Source organism: Pristis pectinata, chromosome 3 (assembly GCF_009764475.1).
Source record: "Pristis pectinata isolate sPriPec2 chromosome 3, sPriPec2.1.pri, whole genome shotgun sequence".
Lineage (NCBI taxonomy): Eukaryota > Metazoa > Chordata > Chondrichthyes > Rhinopristiformes > Pristidae > Pristis > Pristis pectinata.
In genome coordinates, this window is record NC_067407.1 from 39,035,324 (window position 1) to 39,062,697 (window position 27,374).

General features: G+C 38.6%; 1 protein-coding gene across 8 annotated transcripts in view; it reads right to left on the reverse strand.

Annotated features, from left to right (window-relative positions):
* The window catches only part of lrrc7 (leucine rich repeat containing 7), a 417,500-nt gene that overhangs the window by 223,716 nt on the left and 166,410 nt on the right, over positions 1 to 27,374 (reverse strand). For 5 of the 8 annotated variants that reach the window (XM_052012823.1, XM_052012826.1, XM_052012824.1 and 2 more), the window contains exon 2: positions 25,133 to 25,199. The exons of the other annotated variants lie outside the window; for them this stretch is intronic. The gene's annotated coding sequence lies outside the window, so the exon portion shown is untranslated. The remainder of the gene's footprint in view (positions 1 to 25,132; positions 25,200 to 27,374) is intronic. 8 annotated transcript variants of the gene reach the window in all.

The following is a 27,374-nucleotide window of genomic DNA, read 5'->3' on the forward strand; positions in this document are numbered from 1 at the left end:
CAAGGTTGATGAGTGAAAAGTACTTGTGAGTTAGGACAGCAGACTTTTGGTTCCACTTCAAATTTAGGTGCTAACACTTGATACTAAATTAACAAAATTCAAATCAATCAATTTCTGCATTGCTTTCTTTGAGGGAAGGAATGTTTGATATTTCCACCAGCTTTTTCTACCCAAAAATAGCTCATCCAATGTAGAATATATCCCTTAATATACTGTCATTGGACCCCTGGATCCTCTTTATTTCTACACATATTGCATATGCTGCAGTGAAGAAGAAAATATTTTTCAATGCCTCAGCTATTTCTTTATTCCCTTGACATTCTTTATGTCTCTATGGTGTACACATGTTGTTTTGTTCGCTCTTTGTTGTAGAGGTTCTCACAATTCCAATTTATATTTCTTGCTAGTTTTAATCTCAAATTTATCCTCTCCCTTCAAATGTTCAACTTTTTGATTATTTAGTATGCATGGTAAAATGCTGATTCACCCATTAGAGAAGTGTTTCCATATTATCAATCCCTTTATTGTTAAAAAAAAATTACATTACCTGTCAGTCCTCTAAATTACAGTCTAAATTTAGACAACCAATTCCCTTAATTTAGTTCTAAAAGTCAAAAAAAAATGAACTCAATACATCAAATGGGAATCCCACGAAGATTCTGTACAAATAAAGCATCAATATTTTGAGATAAAAGCCAACATTCCATTAGGATTATTGATTATTTTTATATACCTCACACTAAGTTTCAGTGATTGCACATGTGGGCATTTAAATCTCTTTAATCTTTTGCTGTTTTTAATCTCTCACCATTAGGAAAATATTCTGTTTTATCATTTCACAAGAACACAAGAAAATAGGAGCAGAAGTGAGCCACCTGGTCTATTCAATACTTTCATTGCCAATCTGCCTCAAGTCTCAACTCCTCTGCTTTTCCAAGCTCTGCACACCCTTCAATTTCCCAATCTTCACAAAATTTATCTACCTCCTCTTTTAATACTTCCAGTAGTCAAGCCACCACAACCCTGAGGTAGGGGATTCCAGAGATTCATAACCCTATTGTAAGATGCTGATTCACATTCAAATCATGACATTTCCCATAAGAAAATGCACAAGGAGGACAGCAAATGAATGAAAACGGTAACACGTCAAGTTTTCCTCCAACTCACATACCATCATTCCCATATTGTTGCTGGGCCTAAATGCTGGAAGTCCTTACCCAACAACATTGTGGAAATATCTTCAGCAGAAATATTTGCATTTAAAGGCAATATCTCACCATATGCTCAAGGGCAGCTGGGGACTGGTAATAAATGTTGGCCTTGGCAACTCCACAACCCATAAAATGAACAAAAACAATTAAAATTCAGCATATTTTCAGAAAGAACATAGAACAGTACAGCACAGGAACAGGCCCTTCAGTCCATGGCGATGGGCTGAACTAATTAAACTAATGACACCTAATCCCTTCTGCCTACACATGGTCCATATCCCTCCATTCTCTGCATATTCATGTGCACAGGAGAGCCTCTTAAATGCCTCGTTAGTATCTGCCTCCTCCACCACCCCTTCCAGGTAGCCACCACACTCCGTGTGAAAGAAAAACTTGCCCCTCACATCTCCTTTGAACTCCCCACCACCACCTGAAATGTATGTCCTCTAGCATTAGACATTTTGACTCTGGGAAAAAGATAGCAAGATAGAGGCTGTCTACTCTAACTATGCCTCTCATAATTTTATAAACTTCTATCAGGGCTCCCCTCAGCATCCACTGCTCCAGAGAAAACAACCCTAGTTTGTTCAACCTTCTCTTATAGCACATGTCCTCTAGTCCAGGCAGCACTCCGGTAAACCTTTTCTGTACCCTTTCCATAGCCTCCACACCCTTCCTTTAATAGAATGACCAGAATTGAATGCAATACTCCAGATGTGACCTAATCAGAGTTTTATAAAGCTGCAATATAACTTCCTGACTCTTGAACTCAATGCCTTGACTAATAAAGGCAAGCATGCCACACACCTTCTTTACCAGCCTATCGACTTGTTATGGCCACTTTCAGGTAGCTTTAGACCTGGACCCCAAGATCCCTCTGTACATCAATGCTGTTAAGGGTCTTGGCCATTAACTGTGTACTTTCCCTTTATATTTGATCTCCCAAAGTACAACACCTCACACTTGCACAGATTAAACACCAGCTGCCATTTCTCCTCCCACATCTGCAACTGATCTATATCCCGCTGTATCCTTTGGCAACCTTCTACATTATCCACAACACCACCAATCTTTGTATCATCTGCAAACCTACTAACCCAGCCATCCACATTTTCATCCACATAATTTACATACGTCACAAGCAACAGAGATCCCAATATGGATCCCTGTTGAACATCACTAGTCACGGATCTCCAGCCAGAGTAAGACCCATCGACCAGTACCCTCTGTCTTCTATGGGCAAGCCAATTCTGAATCAAAACAGCTAAGTCACTGTGGATCCCATGCATCTTAATCTAAAATGACTTTTTTTGGCATGTTGACTTCTTTGCTCCCATTTATTTCCTCATTTGCTAAGAGGAAGTTAGAAACTTTCCTTTTGTTTACTTTTCCTCTCCCCATTTGCCTTGCCTTTATATATACTTAATACCTTTTTAGTTTGCCAACTTCAACAAAAAGACAACGAGCTGAAATATTACCTGTTTTTCTCCACACAGCTGCTGCCTGACCTATTGAATGTTTTTACAGTTTCTGTTTCTATTGCAAATGTCCTACTTTACATCCTTCTTACAGTTAGGTGCACTGCAAATGCTACCAGAAATAGGGACTGAAAAATACCTTATGAAGCAACAAAACTGAAGATTTTGTCATCTTTCCATTTGTTAAAGCATTCAACTTTTTTATGTCTCTATTACTGCAACTAGTAGAGGACACACAAGTTTCATATATTCATCCTCTAATCTAGTTCTGATATCTCTTTCCTAATTATATGGAATTCAACATAAACTAATGTATGAAGATTCTTGTTCTTACATTATTTATTAGACACGCATCTGCATGGAACTGCCGCTGCCATCTGCTGCCCATACATTTTTGAATTGGTGTTCCATTTACATTTTGTTTGATTTTCCTGATTTATGTCTTTAATCCCATTAAATGTTACCCCCTTCCACATTAGTGTGGGATTCTCCATAAAATACTTCCCTTTTAAATATTCAAAATAAAACTGAAATTGCTCTCAGTCATAAAGTCTCTCAGAAATAATTCGTAGTCACTCACAAGAAAAGCCACATCCATTTGGGATGTTGTGCGTAGAGTTTCTGTCAAGAGCAGAACAAACCATGCCTGAAAAGGATGACTTCCATTGTCTAGTAATAACAAAGTGATTTATAATATATTCTGTGTGACTAAAGAGAGACAGCAATCTGGAGGAAAAATCCTAACAAATTTCCTTTCACATCATTTTTAACTTCATGGGAATCAGACAATATAGTTCCTCATGCTAAAGGCTTTTATAATGTTTCAGGATGCATTATCAAAATCAAATCCCCAAACTTATAGCTTATTTCAAATGAGGAAATCCTATAGTAATTAGTTAAGGAATCTGTACTATTTTTATTGCCAAATGGTCTTAAGAGAATAAATATAAAGCCCAACCTTTATTGCTGTAACAGTAAATACGCCCCCAAACATTCATTTCCTTCACCACTATCACACCAGAGCTACTCAATAAAAAATTCGAAACGTGCTTCTGAGAAGGACATAGACAGCTAGTACTTGGGTCACCAAGGCCTACAGGTTCCTTTCCAAGTTGCACACCATCCTGTCTTAGAAATATATTGCCATTCCTTCATCATACCTACATCCTTACTCAACAGCGCTGGGGAGCACCCTCACCGCAAAGACTGCACCAGTTCAAGGATGTGACTCACCACTATTTTCTCAAGGTCATTTAGAAATTGTCAAGAAATGCTGGCCTTGCCTGTGAAGCAACTTCCCAAAAATGAATAGATAAAAAATGTATTCCCAGATGCTCAAGGTTAATGAATGAATGGAGCAGCTGGTGTTACTGTATTGCACAATAGATCCTGACAGTTTCCTGAATTATACAATCCAGGAGGTGGTATCCACAAATGGTTCACGATAGTAATTTGGTAGCCATTCCATAGGGCAGAAAGAATGGGAATCTTCAGGGTCTGTGCTTCTCTTAAACCTATAATCAGCAGTGGAGACTGCTAAGGGTGATAATACCTTGAAGGACATCAGTCCAGATCACAGCCTGCACATTAAGGAAAAGTGAATGGTAGAAATGCAATCAGCATAGGGAATTCCACAGTCAGGAGAAAAAAAACAGGCATTTCTGTAACCATCACTGAGAGTCTCTCATGGTGTACTGCACTGCTGGTGTCACACTAAATGGTATCACTAAGAGGTGAGGATATTCTGTAGGGGAGAGGGTAGTATTCCTTGGAGAGAGAGAAGAAATTAAAACCAGAACCATTAAGTAACAATTCCTGTATTATTCTCAGGCTCATGTGCCAACAAGAGTCAAAATAGGAAGACAAGGCAGATTAATATGTGGCTACAGGCGTGGTACAGGAGGAAGAGATTCAGATTCTTGGCACATTGGAGACTGTTCTTGGGCAGGAGGGAACTGTTCAAGATATGTTAATTACACCTCAACAGGACAGAGACAAATGTCCTTGTAAGGAAACTCCCTGACATGCTTGGGGAATATACAAACTAAATCGGCAGGGGTTAAGCACCAGCATAAATCTGAAGGAATAAATAAATTGCACAAAGCAGTAGGATTAAGAGACAGCACCAGAGAAGGAAACTGTGTGGTAAGAGAGTAACAGATTAAGATAGACTTGCCTGGAAATTGGTGAGTTCATCTGCTTTAGGTGTGCTGAACATGCGCAATATATAATGCTAACACCTATTTGATCTTTAGAAAATGTTTGCTAGATTAGGCAAAATTAGGTTGAAAATAGCACCATTGTGTTTTGCACACAGATTCATGACTAATGGGAAGAGCATCAGCACTTAAAGAATTCTCTCCACAGCAGTCACAGTACAACAGCAAAACAAAGGCAAGAAAGGGGTGGAGGGAGGGGGGGGAAAAGTTGATCTTTGTTTCTGACCACTCCACACATGAAATGATCTGGCCAGACTAACAAACCATGCCACTGAGAGGTGTGGTCACTGATCTCAGCATACCAGCTCACATTTTTTTTCTAAACAAGGCTACAATCGTGAAGGGAGTACCATTGATTGATTCTCCATAATGCTGACCAGAAGCACACTGCGGTTTGGAGCTGCTGTGTCCAAGATGTTGATGCAATTGTGCAAACACTTTAACTACTGCCTCATTCCCAAACTCTGTGATATGTGTTCTTAGGTTATTTGAGAGTGAATAGTGAGGATCATTGATTTCCCCAAAAAGTTCCAGTTTCTGCCCACAATGGAGGAAGTGTATACTATGACGTTCATTACCTTCACGATTGACATCAAGCAAATAACAGTCATGTTAAGGGGAAATGCACACAGAGTAGTTGGTCTAACATCTGATGGATGCTAAGCATACCAGAAGTGATTTGCTAATGCAATCTAACTTGAAGCAAACTGCTTGTGCCTAATTTGTGCTTCAAAGACATGGAAATAAATTACCGCCATCTTCTCAAATGTTGTTGGGGATTGGCAATATGATCAAATTTTTAGGCCACCATGAGAACCACAAATACGTCTTTAGAATTCTTGCACGTAAACATTTAATATTGTGATAAAAGTTGTTAAGCTGCAGGTTTAAATAGACATATGATGTAGTAGTTGAAATCAAGTCTATTAAAAAAAGGCAGGCCTGAGGCACTAAATATTACTGGATATAAGGTGTGCAGAGAAGGTGGGAAAAGAATAAATGAAAGAAGCATGACAGCAATATTTATTAAGGAAGGTATTATAGTGTTGAAAAGAGAGGATGCCCATGAGTATCAAGGTCAGAATCCACTTAGTTGTTAAGAAGCAAAAAAGGCAACTACTTTGCTTCTGGTGGATACTCTAAAGACCAAACAGTCACAGAGAGGTGGAGGAGCAAACTGGCAGGAAAACTAAAGATGTACAAGAACTACAGAGTGGCAATACTGGGGGACTTCAATTACTCCAGTGTTGACTGAGATAATGCTAAATCCCCTAGGGGGATTGTTTGCTAGTGCGGTTTGGGAGGGTTTAAACTAATAGGTAGGGGGATGGGAATCCATGCAGAAAGACAGAGGGAAGCAAAGCAGAGACCAGAGCAAAAGTTAGAAAAGAGAAGAGTAAGATTGTAGTACAGAAAAGTCAAATGCAAAGGACACAAGGTTACTAGATTCTAAAAGGACAATGAGTGTAAAGGCACTTTATCTGAATGCCTGTAGAATTCGAAATAAGGTCAGTAAACTTGTGGCACAAATCAGTACAAAGGGTTATGATTTAGCGGCCATTACAGAAAAGTGGTTGCAAGGTGTAGATGAGTGGGAATCAAATATCCAACAGTATCAGGTAATAAGGAAGGGTAGGCAGGAAGGCAAGGGAGGTGGGGTAGCACTCTTAATGGAGACACAATAGATTCTGCAGATGCTGGAATCTGGAGTAACACGAGAAATCCTGATGAAGGGTCTCGACCCAAAACGTCAACTGTTTATTTCTCTCCATAGATGCTGCCTGACCTGCTGAGTTTCTCCAGCATTTTATATGTGTAGTGCTCTTAATTAAAAATGAGATCATGGCAATAGTGAGAGATGATATAAGATCCAGGGAACAGAATGTTGAGTCCATCTGGGTAGAAATTAGGAATAGTAAAAAGGAAAAAAAAATCACTGGTGGGAGTTGTCTGTAGGCCACCGAATAATAATATTACAGTGGCACAGGCAATAAACCAAGAAATATTTGATGCATGTACGAATGTAACAGCAGTTGTCATGGGGAACTTTAACTTCCACATAGACTGGGTGAACCAAGTTGGTCGAGGCAGTCTTGAGGAGGACTTCATAGAATGCATCCGTGATAGCTTTCTTGAACGGCATGTTAGTGAACCTACAAGGGAAAAAGCTATCTTAGATCTGGTCCTGTGCAATGAGACAGGTAAAATTAATGATCTTGCAGTTAGGGATCTTCTTGAAAAGAGTGATCATAGTATGATTGAATTTGTCATTCAAATGGAGGGTGCAATAGTTCGATCTAAAACCAGTGTATCCCAGGTTACTGAAAGAAACGGCAGAAGTTATAGTAGAGGCGTCTGTGATAACTTACCAAAATTCTCTGGACAGGTCCCGGCAGTTTGGAAGACAGCGAATGTCACGCCAATGTTTAAAAAAGGATGTAGGCAAAAGGCAGGTAACTATAGGCCAGTTAGCTTAATGTCTGTAGTTGGGAAAATGCTGGAAGCTATCATTAAGGAAGAAATAGAGAGACATCTGGATAGAAGTGGTTCCATCAGGCAGACAACAGCATGGATTCAGGAAGGGCAGGTGCTGTTTGACAAACTTACTGGAGTTCTTTGAGGACATAATAGTGGATAGAGGAGAACAGGTGGATGTTGTGGACTTGGATTTCCAGAAGGTGTTAGATAAGGTGCCGTACAAAAGACTTATCCATAAGATAAGGATGCATAGAGTTGGGGATAATGTATTAGCATGGATAGAGGATTGGTTAACCAATAGAAGGCAGAGAGTTGGGATAAATGAGTGTTTCTCTGGTTGGCAATCAGTGGTGAACGGGGTGCCACAGGAGTCGGTGCTGGGCCCACAACTATTCACAATATACATTAACGATTTGGAAGAGGGGACAGAGTGTAGCATATCTAAGTTTGTTGATGACACTAAATTGAGTGGGAAAGCAAATTGTGCAGAGGATGCAGAGAGTCTGCAGAGAGATATAGATAGATTAAGTGAGTAGGCAAGGGTCTGGCAGACGGAGTATAATATTGATAAATGTGAGGTCATCCACTTTGGAAGAAAAAATAGAAGATCAAATTATTATTTAAATGGTGAAAGATTGCAGCATGCTGTTCTTCAGAGGGACTTGGGAGTGCTTACGCATGAATCACAAAAGGTTGGTATGCAGGTGCAACAGGTTATCAAGTAGTCAAATGGAATGTTGGCCTTCATTGCTAGAGGGATTGAATTTAAGAGCAGGGAGGTTATGCTGCAACTGTACAGGGTACTGGTGAGGCTGCATGTGGAGTACTGTGTGCAGTTCTGGTCTTACTTGAAGAAGGATATACTGGCTTTGGAGGTGGTGCAGAAGAGGTTCACCAGGTTGATTCCAGAGATGAGGAGGTTAGCCTATGAAGAGAGATTGAGTCGCCTGGGACAATAGTCACTGGAATTCAGAAGAATGAGAGGGGATCTTATAGAAACATAAAAAATTATGAAAGGGATAAATAAGGTAGCGGCAGGAAGGTTGTTTCCACTGGTAGGTGAAACTAAAACTAGGGGACACAGCCTCAAGATTTGAGGGAATAGATTTTGGATGGAGAAGAGGAGAAACTGGTTTTCCAAAAGAGTAGTAAATCTGTGGAACTCTCTTCCCAGTGAAGCAGTAGAGGCTACCTCATTAAACATATTTAAGACACAGTTTGGTAGATTTTTGCATAGTAGGGGAATTAGGGGTTCTGGGGAAAAGGAAGGTAGGTGGATCTGAGTCCACAGCCAGATCAGCCATGATCTTATTGAATGGTGGAGTAGGCTCAACGGGCCAGATGGCTTAGTCCTGCTCCTATTTCTTATGTTTCTTATGTGAAGTGAAGGGCAGAACCATTAAAATGAATATAATTATAACAATAAAAGATACTAAAACTAATATATAATAAAAAAACTAAATACTCAGCTAAACACTTACAAAGTCAAAACATTAAAATAAAGTAAAATCAGCAAACCATTTGCATTTCTCCAAGGCTTCCGTGTCCTCAGTCCCTTATTTTACACCCTATACACGCTGCTCTAACTCTATTTACAAGCTTACAGATGACATCACCATACTGGCTGGATCTCAAACAATGACAAGATAGAGCACAGGAAGGAGATAGCGAGCCTAGCGGCATGGGTCAAAACAACAAGATCTCCCTCAATGTCAGCAAAACAAGAGCTCGCCAATGACTTCAGAAAGTGGAGTGGAGTACACTCCCGTTTGTATCAATGGTGCTGAGATGGAGATGGTTGAGAGTTTCAAGTGCGTAGGTACAAATATCACCAACAATTTGTGCTGGTCCAGCCACATGGATGCTATGGCCAAGAAAGCACACCAGCGCCTCTACTTCCTCAGAAGGCTAAGGGAATTTGGCATGTCCCAATGATACCAAAGCTTGAGAACACGTACCACCAGGCTCATGGACAGTTTCTACCCCACTGTTATAAGACTCCTGAGCAGACCTTATGCAATAAAGATGATCTCTCAAACTACCTCATCATGGCCCTTGCACTGTATTTGTTTATCTGCACTGCACTTTCTCTACAAATGTACCACTATATTGTGTTACTATGTTGTTCCTCCAGCATTATAGTGTCTTTCAACTATATTGTGCATTGTGGGTTTTTTTTGTACTACCTTGATGTACTTATGTATGGAATGATCTGTCTGGATGGCATGCAAACAAAGGCTTTTCACTGTATCTCGGTACATGTGACAATAATAAATCAATTATTACAGGGATTGTTCCCTGCAGTTTTCACACAACAGTTGATTCTCAGAATGTTCCACTGTCACAAGTTCTTAATAAGTTGAAGTGTGAAACTGAAAATAGAAAAAAATATATCTGGATACAAAACAGCAAACTTTGAAAGATGCAGTGATTCCAACGATAAAGGGGAATTAGCAGGTGGTGATTCTGATATGACATGGTAAATCCATAATGTTTAATATCTATAGAATTTTAACACAGGTAGTTTATCATCATTTTATTCATGGAGTGTGGTCTTGGTGTGACTGGATGTGATGTGGCCCCATGATAGGAGATATCAGCTCCAGGATTTAATCTAATCCAAAAATAGAATTTTGAAAATATTGAGAATTGGAAATATGTTGGTAACAGATTCAGAATGTTTAAAATCTGTTTACAGCTTAAAAAAACTCTCCTCTTGGTATATTAGAAAGAGTGAAGTGGATCATAAACATTATCTTCCTGAGCAATAGAGGGGAAAAAAAATCATACTGCTATCATGAAGAAAACAATACCTGAACAGCACAGTTGTACATTACTTTTCCATCTCACTCTGACTTTTCAAGGTGTTTTCTTCACACTAATTCTCACACATTATTTTGCAAACACACTCATTCTTTTCCAATGCACTTTGCATATTCCCATCTATTCACCACAACTACTCATCTTTATCTTTCTGTAATTTAATACCATCCCTGACAAACATAAATTATTAACTGGGTGAATACAGAAAATTACAGTCACTCATAGGTGTATTTCTTCCTATTTAAAGAGAAGAAAACTAAAAACACAGGGGGAAGAAAAGAACAGAAGGTGGGCCTCCAGAGATTTCACAATTGATAGCTGCAAAGAAGGAAGCATAGGTGTCTTGGCATCTTTGGCTTTCAGAGAAGGGGAGTGGACTCCTGAGCTTCCTGACAGTATATTTTAATGCAACTTTAATGAAACATTGACTTGACTTCAGTTGCCAATAAAACATAAACATCTTGATTTTGATGAGTTACAACATTCCTATACAACATGTGCTAATTCTTTCTTTACTTTACTCTTTCTTTACTCATGAAGCTAACTTTACTTTCTCCTATCTTTCCTCTCCAACAAGACTTTGAAATTTTAGGAATGCAGCAGCTGTTCATGGAGACCAGGGTTGTTAAGTTGAGTGCCCTATCACAATATTCACACATACCATGAACTCAAATAATAGCTCTACAATTCAATGTAAATCAGATAACTGTATTTTCACCTGGTGATACACACACCACCAAAATGCAGCAGCAGACAATGAAAGCAGAGTCCACAAGGGAGGACTTAGCCCCTTCTGAGCTTTGCACTGCTCATAACAGATGCTATAACCTGAGAGCTGTTGAGAGAAAAGATAATGACGGAAATAAAAGGAAGATGTGGAAATCTGAAATAAAAGCAAAGTGCTGGAAGCACATAATAGGTCAAGCAACACTGTGGAAAGAGAAAGTTAATGTTGAAAATCAAATAAACTGCATATCCTGGATATCTACAATAAAATCAGAGAATGCTGGAAATACTCAACAAGTCAGGCCACAACTCTGGGAAGAGAAAAAGAGTCAACGATTCAGGTCTAAGATCCCATTATTAGAACGGGGGAAAAGAGAAAAGCAGCTTCTTAAGCTGCAGAGAGGGGGAGGGGGGATGTTTCTGATGAAGTGAAACCAAGGTGATGATGAGGATAAAGTTTTAACAAGGGTATCTGGTCAATGAGTGAATAGGAGCTTTTTGAGAGTAATAACATAGACAAAAGAATGTAGGAATTGTGAAATGCACAGCAGGAAGACACACCCAGCATGTCAAGTTGGGCATGTACTCCATTTCCAGTGGAGAGAAAAATGGAAAAAAAACACAAACAAGTTGAGCCAATATCACAGATGAATGAGTGGTACAGATAGAGAAATCAAGTTATGTGAATTTGTAGAATTCAATATTAAGTCCAGAAAGCTGCAATGTTCCCAGATGGAAAATGAGGTGCTGTTCCTCAAGCTTGCATGAGGCCCCATTGTAACAATGCAGGAGGCCATGGACTGATAAGTCAGAGTGGGAGAGGGATGGAGAATTAAAGAGGCAGGCAATTGGAAGCTCAGGGTCACATCTGCAGAGCTTGGGTCCATACGAGTGCCCATTGCTACACCAAAGATCTGGAGAAAGTGAGTGGAGTTGAAGGAGAAGTTGTACAATTTGAGAATAAGTTCAGCCAGGAGAACGTTCTGAGTGTGTTGGTGGAGGGGAACTGGTTGAGCCTCTGCTCAAGGAAGCAGAGAATCTTCAGACTATCCAACAATTAATGTTTCAGGCCACAGGCTTGTCAGTACCTGGAAAGAGATTAATAGGGTACAGAGAAGTTGCAGAGGAGGCGGGAGGTATGAATAGGTCAAAGGGAATGTCTGTGATAGGGTGAGACAAGTCAAGTAGGTTAATGGGGCAATTAGTAGATGATTGTGCTTCGTAGTTTGTATTTTTTGTTGCTAATGTAGGTCTGTGAATTTGCTAAGGCCTTCTAAGCAGATTGCCCACAATAGAGAGCACAGAGGAATTCACCTTAAGCATCAATTGGTTAAATTTGATAGGTGATTTAATTTATGGATAGAATAGGTCATTCCATTAAACATTGATTGTAAAAAAAACCTTAAGCTTGGGCTTGCTCATTTGGATGCCAAAATGTCTGGTACCACAAATAAGATGAGATTCATCTTAGCCCTGGTCTTTTGATACCTTACTGATTTACACCAAGCTACTCTCCTGCAGTGGCAGCAGCTAAATGCAGTTGATGTGGTAGATGTCTCCATTCAAAAAGTACCCAATTCTCACCCATTGTTGGCCACCCTTCCTACCTCCTTCACACACACTAGTCTCTCAGGCTGTCCAACATGCTGCTTCCTGTCCTAATGCCCCATTAATCTATTTGACTTGTCTCGTGCTATCACAGATATTCCTTTTGTCCTATTCATACCTTCTTCTCTGCAAACTGTACTCAGTTCAGATGAAACAGGCTTCAGCAGAACCCCAAAGGACTCTAGAAGTTAGTAAACTGGCATGGTCAAAGAGGAAGAAGGGGAGGTGGGGGCCTGCAATCAATGGCTTATTGCTTGTTTTGTTTCAGAGGCTGGGAAGAAACAGGAGGAATGGAAGGACATCAGTCTAGTGGTAGTGACTAAATGAAATATGAATTAATACAGGCATCTCTGACATTCAGGCAGCAATGTGAGAATCTATTGTTGCACTAGCAGTGTCACTTTTCTCTTCCTCATCATATTCAGCCACAGAGAATGAAATAGAAATCAATCTCAGGCTGTGATGCAAAATGGATGACTGCCTTTATATACAGCTCCAGATATCATATTTTACTGCAGTGAATGTAATTAAAGATCAATGTACTTAAACCTTTAGGTGCTGCATGCAACAGGTGGCCAATCTGATAAGGCATATTTTGCGACACTCCCCAAGATGAACAAAAGGAATTAGTACAGATAGGTACTTACTTGATGGTCAACATGGAACTGGTGGGCCATAGGGTCCTTTGCTGTGCTCTATGACTCTATAATATCAGTGTGCTTCCATGTCTAAAGACTTGATGAAGGTTAAACTGTTGCAAGACTATAGCATCAGAGCTCCCTGGAAATATGGAGCAAAGTTGCAGAAATACGTTTTTGAGTTTGCATACCAAATGTACATGCATAGAGTGGAACCCTCGGTGTCTCAATTGTTCGATCTGGGATTTCATGGATTGTCATGCAGTATAGTCACTGAAGTCTTGCGCCTTTGGGAAGACAACTAGAGATGCAAAACCAAGCATCCATGCAGAATGACTTGCATCACTGTATGCAAAGTTCATGTAACTGCCAGTCCTGGGAAACATTCCAACTTCTTAATGCATTAGAAAGCCACTGAATAACAGATCCTGGATAGATCATTAATGGAGCTCTAGATGGATCAGGAAAAATGCATTCAAAACAGCGATCATTTTGACAGCTACTCATAACACACTCTAGGAATCTTCACGTCTGCCAAGACCTCCCACAACAACCTCAACCTTCGGAAGCACTGCTGTTCTGATAACTCAAGGAAGCTTAGATTTTGTCTTTGCATACAGTTTCTCAGGTAGTGACCCTGCAGGCTGCACCTTGTGTTATAACCCTTTCTGATATCCAGTATGTAATCAGCCAGGTGCCCCTGAAATAAGCAAGAACCATTGGCAGTTTGAGTCAATTTCTGGGTGCATTAACACATTTACTGATTAATTCATCATTCCCATCTAAACAAATATTCATCTCCATCTTAAGATTTCTCCAAAATCTGTACAATCAAACTTAAGTCCCAAAAACAACATGACCTGCAAGGTGGCGCCTGAGCATGGCGACACGTTGCAAGCCGCTCTCTACAGATCTACTCATTACCTTTACTATAATCATTCTACGCTTTTAAATTTCAATTCACTCTGTACTAACTCAATGTAACTGCACCGTGTAATGAATTGACCTGTATGATCAGTTTACAAGACAAGCTTTTCACTGTACCTCGGTACAAGTGACAATAATAAACCAATACCAATTGATCAGTGAAAAGCTCCATAGCCCTCCTATCTGGTGGTTTAAAACAACTGATGGGATCCATGGACATCCCCACCCTCGATAATGGTGGAACCCAGAGTGACTGTAGAAGACAAAGGTGAAATGTTGCAATATTATCCTTGCTTAAACATCGTCAGTTACTTCATTAATGGTGATCTTGCCATTCTAATGTCAGACTGGGCTTTGAGGATCCACAACTACTCTGATAACGATGTAGGCTAAGCCAATTAGCAGCAGAATCTGGAAAACCACTAAAATTGGACTAATAATTAGCAGGTGATATTCATGAACAGATATGCTAGGCACTGACCATCTGCAGAAAGGAAACCATTTCCAACCATCCTTTAACAGTACCACTATCACTCAGTACCCTTGCATTAACATCTGGCTGATCACCAGAGACTAGAAGCTTAAGGAGATCAGCCATAATAAATGTATGGCTGGAAGAAAGAAAGAAATGGTTCAGTACATTGAAGCACATGGCTTATCTTTTAATCTTCCTGTGCTCGTGGTAGGAGAATCAGCAAACAATGCTGAAGCAGCTCAAAAACAAAAGTAGTACCCCTGCCACTGGAATTAAAATTTACTTCCTCTATTCCTGGCATACTATGACTGTTGCATTATGTACTATTTTACAGGGTATAGTACTATACTAACTTACAAGCTTACTTCAATAACACTTAGAAGACACACAATTCCTTTCATCAGGAAAGATCAAACCAGCCATCAGGAAAATGATCATCACACAAAACACTTCCTCAAAACACAAGTTCATCAAAAACCAAGTAGAAAATTCTGGACCGTCTATGGCAGAAATTCTTGAATAGCAGACCCAAGTGCAAATGGGAAACCTTTGGTGAATTCTCCATCTACTGCATTGACCTAGCCTCGGACTCCAATTTACAATGGAACGTTTCATCTAGTTTCTGCCTGTTTCTACACAAATCATTTGAAGTCTAAATGAGGTTCCCAGGAGGATGGGTAGAGCTGAAATACATACAACTTTATCTTAAAATAATACCATTGTTTCAAAATTTGTCAGTGAGCAGGCAGAAGCAATCAGCTCTTAAAAGAATCTGACATGGCTTAAGCATTTGCAGTGCCGAGTCCTGGACTACATACAGCAAGCATCTCAAGGTACTCAAAAGATACTACCAAAACTGCCACCAAAAGATGGTTGAAATCCACTAGAAGAGTAAGTGTCCTCTTCAAAACCAACATTCATGGCACCAGACTCCCGAAACAGACCAACAGATCAACTCCAAGCTGTGTCACAAGAAGAGATTATCAGGTGGGAAGACAAAAAGATTCGAATATGTGTTCAATGACTCCTTGAGAAAAAGGCAACATCCCCACTGCCTCTTGGAAACCCTGGCCCACAAGTAGTCAAAGTAATGAAGGAGCATTCAGAGCAGCATCGAGAACCTCGAGTCCATGCATCAGAAGCACGCAGAAGCCCTAGATAAATGGCAAAAGGAACTCAGCACGCCATAAACTACTTACCCTCCCTCCTTGTCAGGTACCTCTGCCCCATCTGTGGAAGTGTCTGTAGTTCGCACATTGACATCACCAGTAACCTGAGAACCCACTGGAGTGGAAGCAAGTTATTCCCAACGCCAAGGAACTGCCTAAGAAGAATTTGCTGTGCTCCTCATGACACAAAATCATCCGCATCCCAGAAGGACATGGCAATACCCAGCTGCCCACAACTGGAAAGAATCTGGATTTCTTCATGGTAAAATTATGCTGCTGTTACCTTTAAATCTCTGGTTTCACTATGTATTAAATAACCTCAGTTCCATGCATGTATTAAATAACTTCAGTTCCATGCATGTAAAGTGCTGCTTTGACCTGTTGAGTGGAGACTCTATCCAGAGAGCTGCACATGCCTTATCTTTTCATGGCTGTATCAATGTGGTTGGGAGTGAGGGCAAAAGAGGATCAGGCAGCCAACTATCCAACTTGCCTAGTATAACCGGTTTCAGCCCATCTAAAATCCAAAATATTCAAGAGCTAAACTTTTTGCATGGTAGTCTAGTTATTACTTTACATGGTATTACATAAGAGAAACAGCATGGAAACTGAACATTTGGCCGAACAAGTCCATACCAGCATTTATGCTCCATTCAAGCACCTTTCCATCTTTCCTCATTGAAACTTAGCAGAGTAAATCTCCATACCATTCTCCTTCATGTTTATATAACCTGACTTAGACATTCCTAGTGGCACATTTTCACCACTCTTTGGGAACAGATTGTTTCTGAATTCTCTCTTGAATTTCTTGCCAATTGTCTTATATTGATGATCTCTAATTCAACTCTTCCACACAAGTGGAAACATTTTCTTTGTATCTGCTCAATCAAAACTTTTCATAATTTTAAAGACCGCTAATTGGTTACTCTTCAGCCTTCTTTTCTCAAGAGAAATGAAACTGTCCGTTTCCCAATTTATATACCCTCGCATTTCTACTATTATCCATCACTGTAACCTCTGTTCCCTCTAGACCCTTTTCATAATATGATAACCAGAACTATGTGCAATTTCTCCAAATGTTTCAAGATTCGATATAGATTTGGCACAACTTCACCACATTTCAATTCCATCCCTTGGGAAATACACCCTACTGCTTGGTTTGTTTTCTTTATGGCCTTGATGACTTCTGGCACAACATTTAGTAATTGGTCTATCTGTACTCAGGATCCCTTTATTTCTCTATGTCTTGTAGAATCACACCTTCCAAGTAATAAGTGGCCTCTCTATGGTATCAAAACGTACATGTTTAACTGTAAAGAGTCTCATCTGCCAATTATTTGTATATTCTGCAAACTTATGAATGTCTAATAATTTTCTGCTGTCCTTCACAGTATTGAATATCTCCCCCCACCCATTTTGATATCATCTTCAAATTTAGAAATTGTGTTCTTGATTAATGCAAGTTATGAATAGCGGTGGTCCCAGCACTGTGAAAAACTATGCTTTACTCCCACTCTCTATCTCCTGCCCTGATGCCAGCTACCAATACATTCTGCTGATTTTCCCCTAACCCCACATATTCTAATTTAATTCACATATTATCTAATCCAGGCTTTTTGAAAATAGAGGTAAATTACTAATGCGGCATTATCATGACCTATTATCCCTTCAAAAAAAAATTCAAGTTTGGCTATGCAGTTTCTAACTCCCTGGATACATTTGATCCTAATTTTTAAATATAGGTTTATGAAATCTATCAGCCTGTCCTCCCGCACTACAACTTTTTCTAACAAATATGCTGCAATCTCTGTGCCATTGCTTTTTTAGATGTTTTTAAAATGTGTTCTGTAATCTATCTAGATAAGTGGCTTATCCCCTTTTAGCTTGTTAGTTTATTTAATACATTCCCATTCTCTATTTATTTGCAATCATCACATTACTCATTTCATCATCCAACATCTAGTCTACCTATTCTATTTTCTTGGGAAACACCAAAGCAAAATAATGATTTCTGCCATTTCCTTGTGGTATTGTCTTGCCTATTCCATAATAACCCTATTTCCATCTCAAACTTTCATTTTTATTGATGCAAAATAAAAACTCTGTGCACCCTGAAAATCCAAAACAAAAATAAAAAATGCTAGAAGTGTTCAGCAACTCGAGCAGTAACAGTGGGAAGAGAAAAAGACAACCCTTCATCGGAACTGGAAAAGTGACAACACAAGCATGTTAGTTTACAGATGGGGGAGTGGTGGAGAGAAAAGAGGGAATGTCTATGATAGGGTGCGACTAAAGCTGTTAAGGTAACAGGTACTTTAATTTTCTTTAATGTGGACTTTGTTTCTCTCTCCAATGATTCTGCTTGACCTGTCTATTTTTGTTTCCTTTTTTCCTTGATGTGTTTGTAAAATATTTTACTGTTTTGTTTCATGTTCAATGATAATTTCATATTTCCTCTTTGCCCAATTTTTTTTTACTTTTCTCCTAATCGCTTTATATTCTCTTTCCCATGCACATCTCTGCTATACACTTAATGTAAGTCTTTTCTTTAAACCTCTAATTTTTCCCACTCATCCATTGAGTACCATGCCCTCAGATGAATAAATTATGCATGCTAATGAAATTCTTGCACATTTTATGTAATACGCAGTACAATTCAAAATTTTCACAGAAGCTGTATTTACAACAAAACAAATGCTGCTCGTATGAAATGCTTCTCTGTTTAATTCCCTGGCTATATTCACAAGTTCTAACACTGACTGTGTTCTAGGTGTTTGAGCAGAGAGAAGAGCCGGGAAAGCCATTCACCACTTCATTATTCCTGTCACAATATCTTCATTTAAAAGAGACATAATGATTGAATTGAAGCTATTTACATTATTAATTTGTTCGTAAACAAAATATTTTCGAGCTTCCTCTCAATATATTTGGTAAGTTTACAATGGACAAGGTCAGAAAATTGTTCTGTGTTCCATGATTCATGCCCCTCAAGCATATTCCACTATTTTGTAGATTATAGTTGATCCTAACTTTAACTTTATTTCACCTTTGGCTCCACATTTCTTGATAACTATGCCTAATAAAAAAAAATCAATTCTAGTTCTGAAAATTTGAATAGAATAAAAGTGCTTCCTAGATCAATGATAAACTTTTGTATTCAGATATTGCCTCATGACCTGGATTCCACCACCAGAGGAAATAGCTCCCTTCTATCTGCTCCATCAGTTTCTTATTTTAAATATCTTGATATAAATCATCCCTCAATTTTCTGAGCTCAAATGTAGATAACATGCTTCTAATTTAACTTTTCAAGATATGGTATAATTCTCTTAAACCTGTGCTCAATCCCTTCAATAGAAATATATTGTTTTCTGAGTAGCCATGCCAAAACTGAACACAGTAAGGTCACTGCAAGGTATTTTATCATTGAAACATAACATCCTCCCATTCTTACTCAAAAAGTTTCATTACACCCTGGTGTATATGACAGTAAATAATCTAATCCTAATTTTAATCTAATATAAAGGCAAAATTCCATTTATTTTCTAGTTTGCCATTTGCACACATGCACTGTTTTTAACAATGACCCGACCTGATACTTCAGTTTTGAATCTTGCCATGAAGAAAATATTCTGATTTGCCAAAGTGAATTGTGTCACATTTTCTAAGACTGAACCCATTCTATCAGTTTTAAGCATGCTCTGTAATTTCCTTCTTTCAACAAAATTATTGTGTTTCCAGGTGATACAGACAATGAAAACCTAAGGACCCAGAACAGATCATGGGGAAATTCCCAGTAACATCCCATTGACCAGAGTATATTAATTTTATCCTCCGTCTCTGTCTCCTATCTCACAGTGATTGTGGACAAGGAAACAATATTAAAATGAAAGAAACATAGCTTCTCTCACAATATTTTTTGCAATCCTTAATGAATACCTGAAGCCAACACTGTCCACTAGCCCCAAATATCCTAACATTTTAAAGCTGCTGCAGTGAAGGAAAAGATAATACCTGGAATAAAAAATATGGACAGTGGCTCAGCAGGCATTGCAATTGCATCAACTCTAGAAAACAAGAAGAAATTTTGCTACCCCAGAGGTTATCAGACAGCACAGCTCTTGCAATACAAGTTATACTAGGGACATGCAATAGTAGAAATTTTTAAATTGTGTTAAAATTGTCACAACAGAACAAAAGAAAAATACATTCCCATGGACTTTGTTCTGTCTTGAAATATCTTAGGGGTGACTCTGTGGGACAGGGGGGATTGGAAGATGATGTTGGCATTGTTTTTTTTTAACATCTAATTTCTAATGAAGAAGCTTATATCAGAAGCAAATATATTTTTATGCTGGCCATCAAAGTAGTTCATGTTTTCAAAATGACAATTAGCAAGAAAAGACCATGCTGCCCTTGGGAATAAAATCCAAAAGCAATGCCATTTATATATTCCTAACTCAGAACTGGCATCTCACAAATATTAGCTATGAACTCCTCTATTCACCTGCTTGTTCCCTAATCTCTACATGTATTATCCAGTGACAGGCAAGAAGCCCTTTTGACTGCTGATTACTTTACCCTGTATTTCTTTGTACCAAAAATGAGAAAATAATCATACTTGAGAACTTTAGCATTGACCTGGTCATATGACATTTCAGGCCACACATTCAAACCATGCAAATTGCAACATCAGGCATGTATCCAGTGCTCTAGAGAATATCCCATTCTCTTTTCAATATCTTGGATTTTGCTTTGAATACCCAAAGTACTTTCATAAATAATCAGAATCTCCCAGGTATGGAAAAAGAACAATTCAGTTGCACTGATTTACCAACAAATATTCCTTTCAAATGTGTTTCCTCAATGGGAGAACATAGTTTGGCAAATGTACATTCTAGTTTCAGTTTTAAAGACACCCTAGCTAGGTGAAGCACAATGGAATATGGTGTAAAATAGTAACTATTTTATAAAACCCTTCTTCTCTTGATGGTTGTTCAATGATACCTAGGACTGTTCAGCAATTCATTGATATGATATATTTGATATGATGTTCATATTTGCTAAATCCAAGGATTAACCATTGCCATGTTTGCATTAGTGTTCTCTGGAATAAAGTCATGCAAAACTGCTCAGCTAATGCAAGTCTGATGGAGCAGGATGTGTGCCATTTGAAAAAGGAAGAAACTAATACCTTCAAAAATTTTACGGTATGCTAATTTGAATAATAGATACAAGATGGGTGGGAAGTCTGCCACCAATGGACCAGATTATGCCAGTGAAAACCTGCACATTTTGAATGGGGCAGGGCAAGGATCTAACTTCTCTATTTAAAGAACTCCACACAGATAAAAGGACTTTTGGCAAAGAAATTAGCTCACAAGTCTAGGGACATGCAACAGCCAACATTTGATATCATAACTACTGAATAGAATTGCCTTCGATTCTGGCCAGGCAGTTGAGTATGGAAACAGGATTTCAGGTCTTCCTTCACTTTTTTCAGTCTTGTTGCATGCATCTCAATCTCTTCACTTGCTATCATATTACTCATAAAAAATAAAGGCAATGAATGAGACAGAATGCTGCTCAAGAACACAGAAATTAACAATATTATCAACTGGATTTCAATGCAGACAAGGAAGTGGCTTGCTGGTACCAGATTATTTAACAATCTTGCTGATTCCATGGACTATTATCCTTGGTAACCAGAATCACCATCACCATCTTTTACCAGTTATATAGTAGGGACTACCCAAAGACCAATCACACTATCCACCTTCATCTCTAATTAATCACACCTCGGCAAGGTATCTGGCTTGTTTCTGACACCAGGGTAGGCTCAGATATAGTGGATGGAAACATCCCAAAGGAGTTTCTGCATAATCCTTGTAACTCTGACCCAGGTACAGTAGAAAGTCCTTTGGGATGTTCCCATCCACCATATCTGAGCCTAGCCTGGTCTCAGAAACAAGCCAGATACCTTGCCATGGTGTGATGTTAACAGCAGTAAAGAAGTAGCAGTTCTTGGAAAAAATTAAGGTTTATGGCCATGAGGACATTTTCAATCTACTCCAAAAGCAGAAATCATGAAAGATATCACAAGAAGATGCTAACACTCTCAAAAAGATCCCATTTGATCATTATGATAAGTAATTTATGGAATTTTTATTAGAGCTCTTTTCTTTCTGTGCAACTTCAATGGAAGATCAACAAAAAAATCTCTCCGCACCTCCAACCTCTGCAGTCTCTCACCATTGAGATAACTTTTAATTCCTGTCAAAATGAAGAATTTCACTTCTTTTAAGTCCATCAGGACCTGGATTCTTGTCAGCCCACAGTTTCAGCAATTTCCTCAGGACCATTTCCCTGGTAATTGTAAGTTTCCAGAGTGCCTTACTCTTCCAATTCTTAATTTTCAACTATTTTTGGAACATTACTTGCATCCTCTACACTGAAGACTGATACAAAATACTTGTTAAACCTTGGAACCTTTTAGAGTTATAGAGTTACACAGCACAGAAACAGGCCCTTCAGTCCAATTCGTCCATGCTGACCAAGTTACCTACCCGAGCTAGTCCCATTTGCATGTGTTTGGCCCATATCCCTATAAATTTCTTAAAAAATAGCATGTCAACTTTGATTTAAAAATTAACAACCAAACTAGCAAAAATTATTTACCCATTCCATGGTGTTTGAATAGTTAAAACTGTAGATGATAAAGTGGATTGTACATATTTATGGAAAAGCAAGTGTAAAGAGTCATTCAATGTTTTTTTCTTTAACGTTTATTGCACATCAGTGAACAACATCTCAACTGTGGTAGTTTACTGTGCAAAAATACAAAACTTAGTCAACCAAAGTGCAACTTATGGGCTTAGAAATATATTACAAAAAACTGTAATTGAATGGTTACAAAAATTAGCTTTTAAATCACCGCTTCTCAGATACTTACAAAGTAATGACTTTTATGACAGGACTGCAACTTGAGTAAATAAATATTTTACAGTTTTAATATTCAACTTTAAAATACTCTCCTGTAGCCAAGTCACATATCTAAACCAAAACAATGCAACAGAAGGGACCTTTAGCTACACTAAAGCATCTAAGCATAGATTGTACATAATTAATAAAACATCAGTGAGTTTCATTTACTCCATCTAAGGTAATCTTAACTGTAGAATTCTCAATGTGTATAATTATTTTGACTCTGAGAAGGCAAAGATTTTAAACTACTTTCCAAATTAACTAACTTTTATGTTATTTCAAAAGATAATGACAACCTATGAGAAAAAATTTAAATAAATCTGTTAAATCTAATTTTCATCATTAATAAGAGTGTTGAAATACACATCTAATCAGAAGTTTAATTCTGTAATGCAGCATTACAGCTTTGGATATGAAATGGGTAAATCAACAGTAAAAGATTGTTTCAAAAAGGTCGATAATATGCCGTGAAAAATTCTGAAGTGTGTCACATACCAGGCATCTGTCTATCTAAGCAAATTGTAAGCAAGTGACCATTGACAAACCACTGTTCTAGAAAACCGCACTGACAAGTCCAATTCTGCCTTAATCTGAAATGTACTAATCTCTCTATCCACTTTCTTTCTCTGTAAATTTAAACATGACTGTTTTCTAAATTTTTCCAGTTCTGATCATCAACCTGACCCACCAACTATTTCTCTTCCCACAGATATTGCCCGACTTGCTGAGTACTTCCAGCAATTTTTTCTTTATTTCAGATTTCCAACATTTGTAATACTTTTTTTTCTCACTTTTCAATACCCTCCTTCATCAACAGCAATTTGAAGTCAATTCTACTTCTGCTCCAACCAAGATCAGAAAGCTTAACAGAGAATGGAAGAGAAATTGATATTATTTTCCTAAGAAAATGATGGGTGAGCCTTTATGAATTGTTGCACAATGTGTAATTCTACAATGTTGTTAACTAGGCCTTTCATAATGCTCTTTGAACCAAATGACTTCAAATGTCAGGTCAAATGTCTGGGTGTAGGACTGGATGAAGACTAATGAAATCTGTTATTTATCAAAAAATGTTTCAGTTGAATCTGCAATACAAGAAAGATTAGGCTTTAAATCTACATCAACCAAATAATTGTGGCATTTACTTCAAGTACATCTGTCAGGTCCTTCTAAAAACGCATTCTCACGAAGCATTATGTTAAAATCTCAGATCTTTCTGTTTTTATGATTATTTCTGATTAAACTGTATTTAAGCTGACAGTGAGAGCTAGTTAATTAACATGTACCACTGATTCAAAACCATACTTTAAGTTAATCACTGAGTTTTGCTTATGTTAATTCAGCTGCCTCGCATTCAGATTCGGTGACTTACTTAGGAGACCCAAACCACTATTTGAATATACATTTCCATAAATCAATAGATATATCATGAATAAAACAAATAATAATGCTAATGAAAATTCATGCCCGAGTAGTCTACAACCTGATGGCAAGAACATTAAATTCTCCACTTTGAGGTAACCTACTCCCCATTTGTCCCTTTTCTGTTTCCTCCTGATCTACCTAGTTCCTCCTACACACACCACAACCCCAGCCTCTAATCAACCAGTTTCTTTCCTCTTCTCCACCTACTCCCTCTGCTCATCACCCATACACTAGGTCTCCTCCATCCCACTGTGCTCATCTGCCTACCCTACCTCCCTTGTTTGGCTCAATGCTCCACCTTCCTTTCCTATCAGATTCCATCAATGCAGCCTTTGTTGCCTCCACCTATCACCTCCCAGCTTCTGACACCATTCTCACTCTGCCCCCCCCCCAGCTGCATATCACCCTCCTCACCTGGATCCACCTATCACCTGCCAGCTCTTCCTCCACCCCTTCCCTCCATCTTTTTTATACCTGCTTTCTCCCCTCTATCTTTCAGTCCAGATGAAGGGTCTCGGCCCAAAACATCAACTGTCCATTTCCCAACAGAGGTGCTGCCTGACCCATTGAGCTCCTCCAGCAGATTGTTTTTAGCTCCAGATTTCAGCATTTGCAGTCTCGTGTCTTCATCTCAAGAAGAATTCATAAATGGCAATTCATATTTTTTAAATCATCCAAGCTGCCTTTAGGGCTAAGGACACTAAACAAAGAAGGGTCTGTTTTCCTGAGCCTGACATGCACAGGATTAATAAATGTCAACCAGTGTTGCAAGACTACTACAATTACTTGCACTGATTGTGATGCATTTGTATCTCATTATGTAAATAAGTCTAGTGGTCAGAGGATGTAGTGAACCCATCACAAGCATATATGATGTAGACATCACATGTAGGGAGTTTCCTAACTTTGGAGTTAAACACCTTTCTTTGAAGCTCCCCTGAACTGTAACCATTATTGTTAGAAGAACTTACCAGCACTGCAGCAGCATCCAAGATCCACCTTAGGATACATTATAAATGCCAACGAGGATTGGAGAAACTAAAAAAAAATCAGGGAAAAAAAAATCAGCATTCCGCCTTTTAAAGAAGTGTTCTTAATTCAAGGACTCTGAAAACTCTGCGGCTGCATGAAAAAATGATAAGAAACTGCAGAAATGAGTCCTGAAGATTTAGCCTTCCAATTATAACTTCAGTAAGTGCATTATGTGTGGGTCCCATGGATCAGGTCAAAGGGAGACAAAGAGAACTCCTGGGAACTGCTTATAACCATGAAGCATCAGCAGTCATTCTTAAAGCTGTACCCACCAATTTTGATGCACAATTAAAGCAATGGAAGACTGTTCAAGTCTACACTTAGAGGAATAAGTTGAGAGTAAATGTGCAAATGCACAAGAAGTCCAAATACTGCAGCATTATTTTGGCACAAAGTGAAAGAAAATCACAGCTCAAGCACATGTAGACTTCACAGGCATCTTGGGACTGTATAATCAAGGCATATGAATTGTTGACATCCTTGAAGGACATAATGTAGATGTTTTTCAAGGCAAATTACATTCTTGAGCTGGAAGACATTGCTGAACATGCATAGGCATTGAATGCTGCAGTGTGGAACTGGAAGAAAGCAATATTACTTATGGAAATCAATTCCACAATGATTACAACACACTCACCAACTTAATAACTTCACAGAAAGCCACAGATATCTCATTTGTGAAGGCAGTTCAGAGACTGGAAGAACGCTTTGACCCACAATGATTTGAGATAGTGGAGTGCTATAAATTCACATACAAATTCAAAAATTGGGAGAAACCGTGAGTGATTATATAACAGTACTCAAAGATCGATCAAGGTATTGCAACCTTAGAATTTTTTCAGGTTGTGCATTCAGAAATTCACGTGCAGTCCAAGGGACAAAACAATCCAGTTGAAACCGTTCAACACAAAAGAGCCTTGTTTGATTTGGCATACAGGATTGCCATTCACATGGACATAACTGCCAAGAATATCAAGGAATTCCCTCATATGCTAACCGCAAATATAACAATGACTAAAAGTCAAAAGCAGAATTATCAGCATGTGACTGCAAGTGGCTGGTGTCATATTAATAGAAATCATTCATTATGCAACTGTTCTTTTAGATATTTTAAGTGGGGTCAAGTAGGTCGAGATGAGTGAGGGAACCGAGATTATCAGTTACAGGTTGAAACTCAGAAGCAACTATACATTTATCCCCACTTTGTTTTCTGTCTGATAACCAATTTGAAATATATATCAGCATATTACCCCTACTTCCACGTGCAACTTATTGAGCAACCTCCTGTGTGGAGCCTTATCAAACTGCTTCCAAAAGTCCAGATGTTTTACATCCACTGGTTACACGTTTTCTATTCTAATAATCACAGCAAATTAGTCAAACGTGATTTCCTTTCATTAATCTATGTTGTCTCAACTCAATTCTGTCATTCTTTGAGGTGTTCTGTCATTGCGAAATTCATTATAAATTCTAACATTTCCACTACTGTAGATGCAAGGTTAACAGATTGGTAGTTTCTCCATTTTCTCTTTCCCTCCTTTTTTAAATAGTGGCGTCACATTTACTACACTCCAATTCACAGGAACAAATGCTGAATCTATAGGACTTTGGAAGATGATAACCAGAGCATTCACTAACCTCTAAAGTCACCTCCTTCAAAACTCTGAGATGCAAAGCACTGGGTTCCCAGAATTATCAGCTTTCAAGCTCACCAATTTCTCTAGGTCTATTTTTTTGACTAATACTTAGTTCCTTCAGTTCCTTGTTGTTAATAGACCCTTGATCCTCTAATATATTTGGCATGTTTTGTGCATCTTTTTCCATGAAGACAGAAACAAAATAATTGTCTAATTCCTCTGCCATTACCTTATTCCTCATTATATATCCACTCATCTCTATCTATGAAGTACCCATAGTTGCCCACACTTTTGCTTTTTACCTTCTCATAAAAACTCTCACACATATCTTCCCAAACTAGCTACCCGCAAAGTTCTCAGTCTTGCACATGCAGCAAAGTTGCCCCAGCTGCTGCTCCAGCTCCAAAATATGGAGTTCAAGCTGCTGCTGCAGCTGGACATACTTCCTGAAGATACAGTTGTCTGGAACAACAGAAATACGACCACTTCCGACATGGTACTGGATGTGCATTCCACCTGAATTTCCAGACAATGATATTTCAAA